This window comes from Durio zibethinus, chromosome 19 (genome assembly GCF_047325235.1).
Source record: "Durio zibethinus cultivar Kanyao isolate XHJ-2024 chromosome 19, ASM4732523v1, whole genome shotgun sequence".
Classification (NCBI taxonomy): domain Eukaryota; kingdom Viridiplantae; phylum Streptophyta; class Magnoliopsida; order Malvales; family Malvaceae; genus Durio; species Durio zibethinus.
This window is the reverse complement of record NC_143180.1, coordinates 15986766-15992605: the sequence shown is the minus strand read 5'-3', so window position 1 is coordinate 15992605 and position 5840 is coordinate 15986766. Positions and strand designations below refer to the sequence as shown.

Here is a 5840-nt window from a genome sequence, read left to right as displayed (position 1 = left end):
ATATAAGTATTGCGTTAAGAGATAATTTCATATTTATGTGCACATGATAATTTATGGAGACAATAGAATTAAATTTCAAATATGGAAAATATTAAATTCAAGTATTAGAAGTAAATTTTCAATTTTAATATAAATTATGACTTTCATTCAAATGGCATTAAAAACAAAGTTCATAAACATTTTCCTCATATAAGCAAACTTGTTTGAGTTCTAAAACATATGCAATTGGAACAAATTTCTCAAGCAAGCTTTTAAGGTCTTATACTATTTAAACGTCAATATATACCACACAAAATGCATTAAAGCCATAAAAATCATATTTGTATCACCAAACTCATTCAAGCAAATTTCATTACACCAAACAAAATAGGATAAATTATTCAAAGCTTAATATGTCACAAGATTTTGATTTTTGACATGTTAAAGCTCATTTTTACTTGACAAACATATTGAAAAATCTCATAACTGGTCAAGCTCATTTTTAACTATCTTGAATTATTTCATCAAGTTTAAAATGACAAAACAAATTTGTTCAAGTGGTCATATGACCTTAGAAACAAGAAAATCAAAAAGTCAACTCTCGAACCTCATAGTTCCTTAAAAAAGGCTATTATGCTGGGCAAATATGTTAAAAAATATTTTAAGCTCTTTAAACTAATTAGAAAAGTTTTATATTATAATCTGAAATTGTCCAAATGGTTTTGATGCCTTTATATGCTCGAAAACAAGATTTTACCTTTTAATCTCCAAAATCCTTTAAAATTTATGTGTAACACTTTGAAAAAATTGAAACCATCGCAAGTTAATCAAGTTTCTTTTTTTGAGCAAGTTTAAATCATTGAACTCAAGATATTCAAATTCATTTTATACTTAAAAACTTGCTAAAATAAAATTTCACATTTTAAAGCATGACTTTTGCAAAAATTATTTTTAAAGTAAAACATGAAATTTCAAAATCATTAAAGTTTTTTGTGTTCCTAGGTTTTTGTATAAATATGAAAACATTTAAGCATACAATTAATCACACTAAGTATATAAAACATACAACATTAATATCAACCATGTAAAGTAATAACTATACTAATGCACATATGGTCCTCAAAATTAGGTATAAATATATCTCAAGCAATTAACCATCAAAATCAAGTTTAGCAAACATAAGAATAAGTTTATATCTCATTTATGAACTCAAAAGCATAAATAATTATATACTCAATTTAAGCTCACACTTTATCAAAATTATGCAACATACATCATATCACATCAAATAATCAAGATATATCAATAAGTTTCCAAAATGTTAGGCAACATATAAAGCACAAATAATTCAAAAGGATAGGCAACCAAATTTCAAAATCATTTCCAATAAATATTAGGCTTAGAGATTATCGATATTCCATTATGTGTCTAGAGTATTCAATCTTCAAAAGTATATTGTAGCTCTTTGCTCTAACACACCTGCAAGAGACATTCTTCATTTAGTTTTTGGAGCTCAAATCACTTTGGGTCCTTGAGAGTTAATAACCAGATCTCTTGTTTCTTTTGAAATCCATACTTACCTAATTTTAAAAGGAACTTTCCTTCTTATAAGACAGCTGGATATAGAATGACCATAAAATTTACAATAATTGTATTTGGTCATTTTAGCATTTAAATTATTCTTTAAAAACTCTTGATTTTCGCTAATTAACTAATCAAATTTCCTTTTTAAATCAAAATTTTCCTTCTGCAATATTTCATTTTTCTTTTGGCATGCATCAAAATTCATTTTTAATTTTTCATTTTGGTTTTTCAGGTCATTCTTTGTATTCATCAAAATTTCATTTTTAACATTTAATTTTGAAATTATTTTTTTATGTCAAACTTAAAGATTCAAATTCACTAAATATCTCATTAAAAAGAAACTTCTAATTCATCAAATGTGTATTTATAGGATTAAAATTGATTTTGAGAAGATATTACCTCAAAATCTTCAAGAGCCATTAAACATGGTTTGTTTTGGTCCGAGGATTGCCTTTCATGAGACATTTATTCACTTTCTCTTCCATTTTTCTTTCTCCACACATGTCTTTAAATTTTCACCATATATCCTTAGCATTTGAGCATTTTGCAATCAACTTGAAGTTGTTGGAGTCAAATACATTGTAAAGCATATTCATGGCAATTGCATTGGATTGTATGAGCTTTATGTGATTCTCATCCAATTCTTCATCATTTGATATAGCATTAAACCCTTTGATGATAATCTTTGATGCTTCCATATCATGTGCCATATTGAAAGCTTTCATTCTCATCCTCTATTGAGTTTAGTGTGAACTATTAAACATAGGACGCACCATAATGGATTGTTCTTCACCAAGTGTTGTATCAAAGACTTGAGCCATAAGATCATTCTTAGTTTGTTAGACCTATAAAAAATAGAATTCAAGCTTTGATACCAATTGTTAGCTCAAGTGCAAATAACAATCCAAGAGGCAGTGCATTAGATTGTCTCCAAATTTTTTCACAAAAATTGACTTTCAATAAATTTGAATGAGAAATTTAAAACAATAAAATCTTTGATGGGAAATTGATGAGATCAACAATAATAAAGAAAATTAAAGATAAACAACAATGAAAATAAAAGAGTAAGGATAAAAAAATCAAATACAAAGATTTATAGAGGTTCAGTTCTTCTCCAAAGGCACCTATATCCTTTTCCTTAGCTTTTCTAGCCAAGCTCAATCCACTAATTGAAAAATCTCTTGCAAAATATAATCCTTATCTTTTAAAGTGAAGATAACAACCTCTACCCTTTCTAGAATTCTACCCAATCCTATCTAATAGCACCTAAGATATAGTGATTTTACATGTTAAAATAGGTGTAAAATTTTAAATTTTGGTTGATTTTTAGTGCCTTAATGATGTTTGCTTGATTTTGTAAAGTTTAAGACCATGAAATATGATTACCATGCAATGCATGCAAGTGTACATGCAAAGTTGACTTTTGGCCATACAAGGCAAGAATATAACCAAACTATGTTCGCCTTCAAACACTTGATCCATTTAACCAAAAGAAAGAGTTTACATGATCAAAAGACTCTACCACCATTTGGCTAAGTCACTCCCATGAAGATTGCATGTACATTCAAAGAATTTCAATTGCATTAGCCGAACCTATACCTATAGGCAAGGTTTCTTCACTTGTAAATGATCCCACACAAATTTTTTCTCTTCTCTTATTTTTTTTAGTTCTTAGTTTTCTTGTAGTTTCTTATTATTGGCTTAGGTGATAGATTTGCTAATGCAAGATTGCTTTCTAAATTTTACAATACAATTGCTCTTTAAATTTTTTTCAATACAATCTCTTTTTTATTTTCAAGATCAAGTTTTTTACAAACTTTCACTATTGTTTCTTCATTACAAGTTTCGGCCATTGTTATTTTTGTATTCTAAATTTCAGTTTACATGCACTTTGCCCTAATCATTTATGCTTTTATTTTCTTTGGTTTTATTGTTCACAACTCTCGGCTACATCATTCCTTTTTAATCTCATTTGTTCAATCTCCTATTTCTCTTATTCGCATTTCTTCACCCATTTCATACTTACCAAGCGATAGTTGGTTGAATAAGATCTAAGCCTATATTGTGTTCAATCTTTCTTTTTCTTTGTTTTGCAATTCACTCTAAGTATTTATTCGTTTAGATATAAGAGCTTAGATTGTTGCATTTGGTATTTAAGTCGATCTATCAATCAATTCTATAATCTTTGTGGCAAATGATACTCTAATACTTATCAATTTATTACTTGATTCGATCTATGCACTTGTAAAATTTATGAAAATAGACAATCAAGTTTTTGGCACCATTACTATGGATTATAATAGTGTTTCGATTCAATAGCAATAGGGATTCTCTACTCTATTATAATCTAAACATTTATTTTCACTTGCTTTTATCTGTTTTAATCTTTTCTTGTTTGTATGCATAGATTTAAAATTATTTATTTAGCTTTAGTTGGTCAAGAGATTGAAGGACTTTTTTCTATTGAAAGAAAAAGTAATCATATCACCTACAGCTACATCAAGGGTGAATGCAAATAATAAAGGTTTAAGAACCTTGAAGCATTATACAATGCCTAATGTATATGGTTTTCAAACATCCATTTGAAGGTTAGCCATTCAAGTAAACAATTTTGAGATCAAGTCTTCGATAATTCAAATGGTCCAAACTTCTATACAATTTGGAAGGTTAACAAGTGATGACCCTAACCTTCATTTATCTAATTTTTTAGAATTGTGTGATACTTACAAATACAATGGTGTTTCAACTGATGCAATATGACTAAGACATTTTTTTTTTCTCTTAGGGATAAGGCAAAGAGTTGTCTATCTTCATTACCATTTGGCTTCATTACAACTTAGGGGGATTTGGTGTAAAAATTCTTAGCAAAGTTCTTTCCACCAGCCAAAACTTCCAATTTGAGGAATGAAACCACTATATTCATACAAGTGGAAAGAGAAAATCTGTATGATGCTTGGGAGAGATTTAAAGAATTGCTGAGAATGTGCCTATACCATAGACTTCTCTAATGGCTTCAAATACAAATCTTCTACAATGGTCTCACTCCATCCATGAGAACCATTTTGGATTTAGCTATTGGAGGAGTCACAATGAGCAAAACTACTGAGGAGGCTTATAAGTTGATTGAAGATATGGCCACTAACAACTATCAATGGAGAATGAAAAGAAAGGTATATAAGAAATCTGTTAATCTTTATGAGATAGATGCTATTTTTTTATTAACTCTCAACTGGCAGTCTTCACCAAAAAAATAGAAGCTCTAAGAAACCAAACCCAATTTAACCTTATTCATGCAATCTAAAACCTTTTTGTCTAAAGTAAAATCTAAGATAAGCCTTTTTCTAGTGATAAGTGCCAATATAAGGTAGAAACAATCCAATACGATCAATAGTCTAAACCCACCTACAACCCTTATAGCAACAAATACACCTAGGCTGGCAAAACCAACCTAATTTTTCTTCAAATAAACCCAACCATCAATCCACAAACCAAAACAAAAACTTCTACCCCATTCCACAATATTTTAACCCACCTTAAGAAAAGAAACCCAATTTTGATTTAATGTTGACCCAATTGATGCAATCCAATAATGCCAACATCCAAAGCCAAACTATATCAATAAAGAACCTTGAGAATCAAATAGGCCAACTAGCTTAAGCTATTGCCAATCATTTTATAGGAACCTTACCCAGCAATACTAAATTAGATCCTAAAAGATAAAGCAAACAAGAATGCAATGTTATCTACTCTTTTAGAAAAGATGGGATCGATGAATTTGATGAGAAAGATGACATCATAAATGAGCCTATGGTGGTAAATCTCCTTAGCTTTGTAAAGCAGCTTAAGGTAGACTCTATTGGGAGAGAGGACGTAATGAAGGATAAAGAGCTATTAAGGTTTGAAAAAAGAATTTTAGAAAGTTTTAAACCTATGGCGTTGGAAGCCCCTAAAAGTCTTGAGCCTTATGAGGAAATGGGAGAGAAAGCCAATATGAAAGAAAATTTTGAGGAGAATGAGAAGGATCATGAAGAGTGTAATGAAGGATCTACTGAAAAAAGAGAAATGCTTATATAAGTTAGAAAAGTACTTTTAGAAAGCATCCAACATAAGGTTGAAGAAAAAGTTCAACAATAGGAAGATTAAGAAATAAAAAGGCTAAGGATGACCCCAATAATGTCTACCCATAGACAAACTTTTGATGTAGCATAACTAATTCCAAGGCTTATTTCAAAGGAACTACTTAAGGAGTTAAAAGATGCCACATTTGTGAAAGATTT

General features: G+C 29.4%; 1 non-coding gene across 1 annotated transcript; it reads right to left on the bottom strand.

Annotated features, from left to right (window-relative positions):
* Positions 1-4457: 4457 nt before the first annotated feature.
* Positions 4458-4564, bottom strand: LOC149513457 (small nucleolar RNA R71). The gene has a single exon (XR_016330558.1). It is a non-coding gene; the product is annotated as a small nucleolar RNA R71 (small nucleolar RNA).
* Positions 4565-5840: the final 1276 nt, after the last annotated feature.